The sequence below is a fragment of the Solanum stenotomum genome, chromosome 2, assembly GCF_019186545.1.
Source record: "Solanum stenotomum isolate F172 chromosome 2, ASM1918654v1, whole genome shotgun sequence".
Classification (NCBI taxonomy): Eukaryota; Viridiplantae; Streptophyta; class Magnoliopsida; order Solanales; family Solanaceae; genus Solanum; species Solanum stenotomum.
Genome location: NC_064283.1, coordinates 32,690,343 through 32,701,264, shown reverse-complemented (window position 1 = coordinate 32,701,264; position 10,922 = coordinate 32,690,343). Strand labels below are relative to the sequence as shown.

Below are 10,922 nucleotides of genomic sequence, written 5' to 3'. Positions count from 1 at the left end.
GTTATTATTAAAGTAAAAGGTTTTTATTAGTCATTTAATATATATATTTTTTAAATTGTTCTCAAATAAAATAGCAGCCAAATGCAATCAATAATATAAATCTAATTAGGAAAAAAATGTATTGTCTAATTATGATCATTAACGTCTATATCATTAAGTTATTTTAAAACATATTTTCTTATATAAAGCTTTTGGTGTTATGACCAAAAATCTCAATTTCTTAGTGATAGTTTAGGCATGACAAGAAGAATCAACAAGGGACGTCAAAGGGTTGAAATGGTGAAAATGAAGAATGCGAGAAACTTAGGAGTTACGTTTTCTAAGTGACGTGTTGGTCTGTTCAAACAGGCAAGTGAACTTTGTATGCTATATGGTGCTGAAATTGCCATTGTGGTTTTTTTCCCCGGACGGTAAAGTTTACTCCTTTGGTCACCCTAGCGTGGACACATTGGTGGAGAGGTTCCTTGGGAGGAACCACCCTCCACCAAATAACGATGTCCACAATCAACAAATCGTGGCTTGTAGAGAAGCTGGTATTCGTGAGGTTAATACCAAGCTCATGAACCTCAAGGGGGTTCTCCAGATGGAGAAAAATCGCAGAGAATCCAATCGAGAAATTATGAAGAGAGCTAATAGTCTATGGTGGAAATCTAATATGGAAGAACTTGACTTATTCCAACTTAAACACTTTAAGAAGGCATTGGAAATTCTAAAGCAAAAGGTTGAAAAAGAGGCACATATGGTGAATAATAATGCATTCCCATTTCAGACATTGGGAAGTGCCTGGACTCCTCCTAACTGTGCTAGCTAAAGTTCTTCATATGAACTCAATGTTGATCGACCCTTTGCTAATAGGGTTAGTGGATCTTCTTTTTCCATAGTTCCCAATTACTAGTTCTGCTGTAATTCCTAGTGTGCGCGTTATGGAATTGTCGAAAATAAAACATTAGATTAAGTGTCTAGGTTCATTTGTCATTTGAGTTATCCTATGTGTTGTGTTCATCAGTTATGATTCAGTTAAAGTCAGTACTAAGTGTTGTGTTCATCATGTAATGTTCATCCATTATGATTTTAGTAATTTTAATTATACATGTTATGTTATTAGTCCATTTTCATGTTGAATTTATCCTTTGAATTGCATAACATAATCTCTTCTTTATCAAGATATTACAAACTTGTAGAAAAAACGTGGTATGCCTGTATCATCATATATGGTGCTAGAACTTATTTCTTTAATACTCTGGGGAATCTCGTCCTTGCAGATCTGCTTCCACAATTCATAGGTATTTTAATTTTTGAAATACAACACCTTCATTTAGTATCATGTACATTTCAATTGGAATTCCCTAGAGAAAATCATGATTGTTTTGCTTCTCTTCTAGTGTAGATAGAAGACTGCCAGTCAGGATGCTATGTGGCATAAGATAATCATGCTTCTCTTCTAGTGTAGATAGAAGGATCACTCGTCGATGATCATTCATGGATTTACATAGTTGGAGAAGAAGATGGTGAATGTTACAAGTTCTCATCCTTCCATTAGTCCTTCGCGTACCAGCCAAAATTAGACTTCTATCAGTTAACTCTTCCTCGAAGTACTTACGAGCCCCTTCTCTATTTTTCTTTGCAATCAGCTAGAATGATGCTTTTTAGTCTTGAATCAACTTTATCTTATGCTTTGTACATTATATCTCTGATCCTCTTTTCTATAGCCTTAAGAGTTTCAATATCTTTGGCTTCCTTTGTCATATCGTCAAGAAAAACTTGCCTAGCAGAAAGATTTTGATAGAGAGATTGAACATGACGTTGTTGTGTACAACTTCAACAAACCAAAGATTGGTTACGTTTCAAGAGTTGTTCCAATGTATACATAAGTGAAGAAAGAGAAGCATAAACCATATATTTCTATTTATTTGTTGGAATAACTAAAAGATAGAGAGATTGAAGAACTTGATAAAAAATAACAAAGTTTAAAGAGCATTTTCAAAACTAAAAAATTAAAACCAGTAGGGAAAATAAAATCAGAAACATATTAGAAGCAATATAAAAAATATTTTTCTTAAGGAAGAAAATCGAGCCTACTGAATGCATAGTGTCCCCTTAAAGAAATTATTTCCTCAAGTACCCGAGGTTAACAGAATATATCCTCCCAAGATAGAACAATTTTACTCACCGGTGTATTGGTACCTAAAACCACGGTATCAGCAAACCACTCAACAACAATAAAGTACACTTAGAATACTAGATTTAGTAGAAGTAGAAGAAGTCCAGAAAATTTGTTTTTTCCTGAAAAATAAGAGGAAACTCTCTATTTATAGACAACAACGGGTACTGTGAATAAATGTTTATTTTGCCTTAATCAAAAAGGTCATAACCCTTTGAAAAGTTACAACCCTTCGGAAAGGTCACAACCTTTCATAAAAGTCGCAACGTTTCATTACAATCACAACTTTTCATAAAAGTCGCAACTTTTCATTTTCCATTCACACCTTTTAAAACGCAACAATCCTCCTGGTTTCATGATTGTATAGAAAATAGACTTTTTACAATAATTTTATATGAAGTGGCTTACACTTCACACTCAGTGTCATCGTGTAGATACACTATTTGGTTAAATCTACCAAACTTAGCAAATCATTAAAAATTTTAAGCTTTATTAACTCTTTAACAAGACTTAAGAATGGATTGAGTTGGTCAACAATGTCAAACCGTCAGTTACAACTTTGTTTTTCTCCTTAAGCCTAGCTCTTGGGATCTCCAGTATGGTTGGTAGAGTTGCTCCCATGATGACTTGTCCTAAGCCGTAAACTCATTACCTTAGATGATGAACTTGGACTTTGGCTACACCCCCACACTTTGAAATATTTCAAGTTGGATTTCTTTCATTTCCATTTATCATATGGAATAGATTGTGTCTTGAACAAACAAAACTTTTTATTGGTTTCCTTCTGAAAATACAAACCATTTTGTTGTTCCCTTTTGCTGTAGGGATAGCTTCTCCACACAAGTTTTGTGGTAAAGCTGAACATATAAGTAATGTAACCATCATTTTCTTCTAGGTTCGATTTTTGTCGTTTTGCAATTCCATTAGATTGAGGTGAATAGGAAATTTCTAGACATATTTATGCAAAAGGAAACTGCTCTCCATCCTTGCCACTTTTTTTTAATCTTTTTCCCTACTGATTTTTAACTTCAATATTATTTTTTATCTTTATTGATTCATCCTTACCATTCAGCAAATAGACATAGTATCTATTGCAATTGTCAATTTAAGTTATAAGATACTTTTTCCCACCATGAGATGGTGTTGACTTCATATAAAAATTTCAGTGTAAATCAATTCTAAAGGATTAGAATTCCTTTCAACAAATTTATAAGAATGCTAAGCATACATAGATTCAACACAAACTTGATATTTTATTTATTGCACTAAAAGATAGAAAATATTTCTAAGTTGATCAGTTTTCTTGCAAGGTTTTGTAATATACATGTCCCAAGTGTTCATGTCACAAACAGTTTGCAAGTAACTAAAAATAAAAATATTGAGTTTGAAAAGCTCTCCGTGAGGTCACTTTTTCTCACAAATATTTCGTTCCTACTTCTTACAATTTTGTGTGATACAAACATTGTTAGAGTCAGCACCTTGTCAAATGTCCTTATCAAAAGGACCTTTCCATAACTTTCAATTGGATTGTTATAGAGCTATCCATCAACATAGTTTCATCAGGTCCAATAAAGGCAATATAATTCAAATGCTTCTTTTACAAAACATGACAGATGGCTATTCACCAATATTCATGTCTACAAAAATAATTATATTTAATAGACATATCTTTTCATGAAAAATCACAATATTTTAAGTGACACTTTTTCATAAAAGAACACAATTATTTTGAACAAGTATATACATTATTTGGTAGTTTCATACTAGTCATATCATATATCATATACTAGTAAAAGAGAAACTCAACAACCACAATATCAAATAAACTGCAAGAATTTTGTGGGTTTAACATAATACAAAAGTATCATTGGATTTCATATCTTGTGCTCCAAATTTAAATTAGACACTAAGAGGTCGTTTGGTAGAGTGTATTAGAAAAAATAATGCATGCATTAGCCTTGTGTATTAGTAGTACCTTGTTTGGTACTCTTTTCCAACCTATGTATAACTAATACTCGCATTAATTATAACTCTATAGTGTATTAAGGTGGTGTACTGCTAATACCATAGATATTTAGGTATTAGAAATGCAATGGTTTTAATGCATGCATTAGCAAGATTAAAGACCCAATTACCCCTCAAAACCTTTTTTAGATCTTTTCTACCATAATAGTGGAGGGTATCTTTGTAAATTAATTTTTTTATGTGATGCATACTATATTTTATGCATCAAACCAAACAATGTATAAGAATAATCTATGTTAACTAATGCAAGCATAACTAATACATGCATTGCTAATGCAAGCTTTACTAATACACTCTATTTAGCATTATTCTTATACACTCTACCAAATGATCAAGTGTAATTTTATCTTTATCATAAGCAAAGAACCCCCCCCCCCCCCACACACACACATTTATATATGATCTTAAAAATGTTTTTGGAGTATTTGAAAATAGTTTTTCCACATATTTTTTTCCCATCCTATCAAAATATCATTGGCAATATGAAACCTCTTTTGGAAAATATTATTCTACAAAAGAAATATAGTGCTTCAATTCCCTTTGACAATTTTTACACAATGTCAAAGTTCATTCCATAGAGGCACAAAATCACAAACTCTAAGTCACTGGTCTTTTTTTTTCTATCACAATTAGACATACCACTTAAAATTTAGAATACTAACAATAAAGACAAATAGTTTCGTACAATTTGTTTCTATTTAATAATGAAGTTTATAGAAAATCATGCGTACAACACTGACTTATTAGGTGAAGTTTTCATATCCTTCAAACCAATTGCATAGCCTAATTTATCCACAGTAGAAAACTACAAAAAAAAAATTCCCAAACTATAAAACATATTCTTAGATCACATAGAAATGCTTTTGTTTCCAAATACTCATCTAACTATAACATTTTGGTATACTATCTTATCAAATTAAAATCTGCATATCTCATTCTGCAAACTAAAGAATTTTAAGGGCAACACTATTTTCCAAGGAAAATTCATTCAAAATCATATGGTTTGTAGATCTTTTTCCAAAGACAAACATGATAAATATCAAAAGAGTTAACTTTTACAAACTATTTTCCTCCTTAGCTAAATAATAAGAAGGTTACATGGTGTAATCTTTAACCAGAATACCACCAATTTTCCTGATCCATTCTGACTTCGACCTTGCTAAACAAGGCATTGAGTTCTGAAGAAGTAGTGCATTAATCTTTTACTTCCAAGATTTGTTTCCCTCAATCAATAGAATACAAGAAATACCAATAGTATAATAATTTCCTTAAGATTGTTGTTCATCTTGTATTCCCAAGATACTTAGAACAAAAACACTGAAGAACTTGATAAGAAACAATAAAGTTTAAAGAACATTTTGAAAACTAGAAAATTAAAACCAGTAGAGAAAATAGAATCAGGAACAAATTAGAAACAATAAAGTTTAAAGAACATTTTGAAAACTAGAAAATTAAAACCAGTAGAGAAAATACAATCAGGAACAAATTAGAAACAATATACAAAAAAAAATTTAAGAAGAAAATCGAGTCCATTGAATGCACGGTGTCCCCTTAAAAAAATTATTCCCCTCAAGTACCCGAGTTTAATGGACTATATCCTCCCAGGATAGATTGCTCTTACTCATCGGTGTATCGGTACCTAAAATCACAGTGTCAGCGAACCACTCAATGGAAGGAAAATACACTTAGAATACTATATTTAGTAGTAGTAGAAGAAGTCCTGAAAAAGGTTTATTCCTTGTTGAAAAATTAGAGGAAACTCTCTATTTATAGACTTAGAATACTAGATTTAGTAGTAGTAGTAGTAGAAGAAGTCCAGAAAATTAGTTTTTTCCTTGTTGAAAAATATAAGGAAATTCTCTATTTATAGACTTAGAATACTAGATTTAGTATTATTATTAGTAGTAGTAGTAGAAGAAGTCCAGAAAATTAGTTTTTTCCTTGTTGAAAAATGAGAGGAAACTCTATATTTATAGACAATAAAGGGTAGTGTGGACAAATGTTTATTGTTCTTTATCAGAAAAATCACAACCCTTTGAAAAGTTACAACCCTTCAGAAAGGTCACAACCTTTCATTAAAGTCACAAATTTTCATAAAAGTCACAACTCTTCATAAAAATTGCAACTTTTCATTACAATCACAACTTTTCATAAAAATCGCAACTCTTCATTTTACATTCACACCTTTTAAAACCCAACACAAAGAAGATATACATTTGTCTAAAGGCATCTAATTAAACCTTTTAATTTAATTATTTATTATTTATGTGTGAGTTACTGTGTAACAAAAGAGAAGAGNTTTTGGGTCAAATTCAAATATAATCATTTCATTAAGTTCTCGACTCCAAACTCACATGTGAGGCTCTAGTTTCACTCTATCATTTTTCGAGTCGTTACACTTTGATAGGTCCCGAGTTAGTTCATCAAGCCATGTAAAAAATTTGACTTATTAGATATAGGTTGAGAACGGTCCAGAGTAGAAAGAAATCTTATGCAAATGTGAGGAGAAGATAACATGAATTTTCTATAGATGATTGAGTGGATCAAAATATTTCACCCACGAAAGGGGTGATGAGATTTGGTAAGAAAGAAAAGCTTAGTCCCCATTATGTGGACCCTTATCAGATTGTGAGGCATTTTGATAATGTGGATTACAAGTTGGATTTTCTTTCAAATTTAGCATTAGTGCACCCAGTGTTCCATGAATCCTTGTTGAAGAAATGCATTGGTGATGTAACTTCAATTGTGACTTTAGAAAGTATCAGTGTGAATGAAAGAATCTCTTATAATGAGGTCCCGGTTGAGATCCTTGAACGTCAGGTTCGTAAATTGAGGAATAAGGAGGTCACTTCAGTGAAAGTCCTTTGGAGAAATAAATTAGGTGGGGTGCTACTTGAGAAATCGAAGGAAAATGATGTCCAAGTATCCCCATATTTCCCTTTCGGTTCCTCTCAGCATGAGGTAATAGTTTTTCTTTAGAACTCTTTCAGATTTATTGTTTTTCAGTTATTTTCATCTCAGTATGCATGCATGTTCATGAAATCAGATCAAGTTGTATGTTTTAGCGCGAAGTCAGTCACTCCTTCAATTTTCAGTGTTTATCTTTCAATATTGGGTTACAGTTCCTTCCCTACTCTATTTAGCCTAGTTAAACTTCATTCTAGGATGAATGTTCCTAACACGGAAATATTGTAACACTCTAAAAGTACCAGCCCATTTCAGACCTTGGAAGGATTAGTAAGAACTAAGGTCTGCAAAAGATATGATTTTACAGATGACTCCACAGACCGTGAAAGGAGCAACAGGTCATGATGGTACTAATAAGCCATAGCTCATAATTTGGAACATTTGTAAGAAAGTTTTAGATTGTTTTATAGCTAGTGGAAACTTTTATGGACTATGGATCGATCTGTATATCTAGACTCTAGAACCCAGGAAACTCGGTCTTTAATGGACACTTATACAACCCTTGGATATACCTACGGTCCATAGAAGCTTCCATAAAATGACCTTCAGAAACCCAAAAATCTCTATCTTTTACGGACACCTTCACGGTATGTTGATCGTTATACGAACCATAGAAGGGTCCGTCAAGGGGCCTCTGTCAGTTTTAAGAGAGAGTAACTTTGGTCTTTTTCCGCTTTTTAATTCCTATGCTATGCCATTTTGAACTATTTTAAGTGGGATTAAAAGATGTCAAGTGTACCTAACCTCTCATTCATTCTTAACTCGCCGAAATCAAAGTTTTCTCTCTCTCTCAAGTCTTCTTCCAAAGCAAGAACTAGAATTTCAAGCTTCAAAGTTTCATTTAAGGAATCATGCCAATAGGTTTCTACTAAAGGTATGTGGAATTTCATCAATGGGTATCCTTTCACCCATTGAGTCTCAAAGAAACATCAGATATTCAAGTTTATGATTCCCACAAGTTAGAACATTTTATGATCTTCATGGATTTTCATTGTAAATTAGTTTTTCTTCGTGAGCAGTCCCTAATTGCATGTTTTACTCATGATACTATTAGTGTTTATATATTATGCATGTTTTAGTTGGTAGTAATACATAGCACCGAGAAGATTTAGAGATGAAGGTTTTTGATCAGCATCCATAGACCTTTCGTAGCAATATCTAAGTTTCAAAACTACGTGTCACCATAAGATTTATCTTTGATAGTACTTAGCTTAGTGAATCAATATTATCTCTGTTATCAGGTCCCTTACGATAACAAGTATTGGACACGCTCTTTTTGGTATGTGGATAGTATGTTGAACTCTATGTAGTTGCTCACATTGTTTATATCAGTTTTAGTATCTCCCATAATTAGAATTTCACTAATTGCATGACCTTGTACCTTTCTATTTCAGTTCAGTATGTCCCAACTTCATGTTATTCAACTTGGTCATTATATCAACATATTTTACATATTTAGTATGTTCAAATATCATGTTTATTATGTATATTCCTCACTAACCACATACTTTCTGCCTATATTGTCCGATATTATAGGTTCTGACGTTTAGTATCTAACTCACGGTTAGTACTATCTCTAATAACCTAGCAACACTGTTGGTGAGTCTGTCAGGAACGAAATGATTAGGTGTCATGCGAAAGCGAGCAAAGAAAACCTCGAAAGACCACGAGTAAGAAGACAAACGAGAAATAGACCAAAAGACGCAAAGATTTAACGTGGTTCGGTCAATCGACCTATGTCCATAAAGGAGATGAGTAATTCACTATATAAACACTAGAGTACAAAATATAGAGAGAAATAAGCTCATCCAATTGTATATTTAGATTGTTTTAGCATGTTTTTTTTTCAAGTTTACACACAATAAAAAAAAAATGAAGATCCCAATAATAGTAACATATGTACACTATAGTATCACAAGTGAGGTATACGAGGATAGAGTGTATGCAAAACTTTTCTCTATTGAGAGAGTTAGAAAAAAAAATTTTTATAGACACTAGAGTTCAAGAGGTAAAAAATGTTCAAAGCATGTCGGAAAAAAAATTATTTGAAGTGAACTAGCAAAATACTATAACAATCATGTCAAATTATTCTGGAAAAAGAGTATTTTTTTATTACAATAAAATGATACGATAATTGAAGTGCAAGAAAATAATAAATAATAATAAACATCAAAATATATAGGTAATGATAAAAATTAATTCATAATCTTTAATTAATGTGAATTGCTTATTCAGATCTTCATTTTTTGTAACATTTTGTATTTACCGTTCTACTTTCATTTTCTTTTATAATTTAGCTTATACATTATGCAGAATTTTAAGATTTAACTTAATTGAAAATAAAAATTAATAGAAAGATAATTGTTTCTATATTTTACGTTTTTTATTCTTTTTTAAAATTTAAAAATTACTATTTTTTACTCTTTTTTTTCTTTTAAAATCCACCAACATGCATGCGTTCAGAAACAACGAAAACTGTTTTCAACGATTTTTGGGTTTTTTTTTAAAAAAAAAATTGAATTTGAAAATTGTGGTTGAGTTTATCTTAATAAAAAAATTCATATTCGTTGAGATATATTTAATTATTAAAAAAATTATAATTAAAAGTTACTGAATGATAAAGTTAATAACTGTAAAATGATAAATTAAAAATATCAAAATCATACACAATATAATAGGATAATATTTTGGAACTTCCATAGAGTTGCGCAGATTTTGAAAGTTTTAAAATTATTTTTAAATAAAGATTCACATATTGGAATATGGACAAAACAAAAGAGGAAAATAAAATCTATATTAAAATCTTTCCCAAAAAAAATTCCACGACTTCTACTCCTCACAATTCACATCCCCCTAAAAATTAAAATTAAAAATTAATTAATTAATTTAAAATTAAAACATTCACATATTGGAATGTGGATATATTGGAATGTGGACAAAATAAAAACGAAAAAAAATATATTAAAATCTTTCCCAAAAAACTCCCACGATTTCACTTCTCACGTCCCTTGAAAAATTAAAATTAAAATTAAAAATTCATTAATTAATTTAAAATTAAAACATACTTAATGACACCTATCAGTAATGGGATAAACACGTTTTATCAACTGCTTCATAGGATATAAGTTCATACAATGTTGATATGTTTTACTCATACAACACACGTTCTTGAAACTTGAAATTTGATTATTAGTTATCCTTACTAGCTTTAAAACAAATTTATGTGGATAATTCATTTAATATACTATTGTATCCATTGTCATTAATCATTATCAATTGATCAAGATGGACATGACATATGAAGCCGGTGCTTCCAGAACTCCAATAGTTAAATCAGCGATAGAAGTGTTTGTGGTCATGAATCATGATGGTTTGCGGTTGAGTTGAGAAACTATGCCTAATCTCTTCTACTATTTCTTTAGCCATTTACCATGTATCTTAATGTATTCTCTCTTTTTTTTCTTTTGCCTATTTTTATTATTTATATGTATCTATTAGTATTAACACATATATTACTATTCATAAATTTGGAATTGAAGAGATGTGAACAGTAAAAATTAATTCTTCAAAGAAAAAAATATAATAACATAAAATATTAATAATAATAATAATAATAACAAGAATAATAATAAGAATAATAATAAGAATAATAATAATAATAATACTAATAATAATAATAGAAATAATAATAATAGTAATAATAATAGTAATAATAATAATAATAATAGTAATAATAATTATAGTAATAATAATAATAACAATAGTAATA

General features: G+C 30.6%; 1 pseudogene; it reads left to right on the top strand.

Annotated features, from left to right (window-relative positions):
- The first annotated feature begins 237 nt into the window (after positions 1 to 237).
- LOC125857061 (agamous-like MADS-box protein AGL62) lies at positions 238 to 895 on the top strand (annotated as a pseudogene).
- The last annotated feature ends 10,027 nt before the right edge of the window (positions 896 to 10,922 follow it).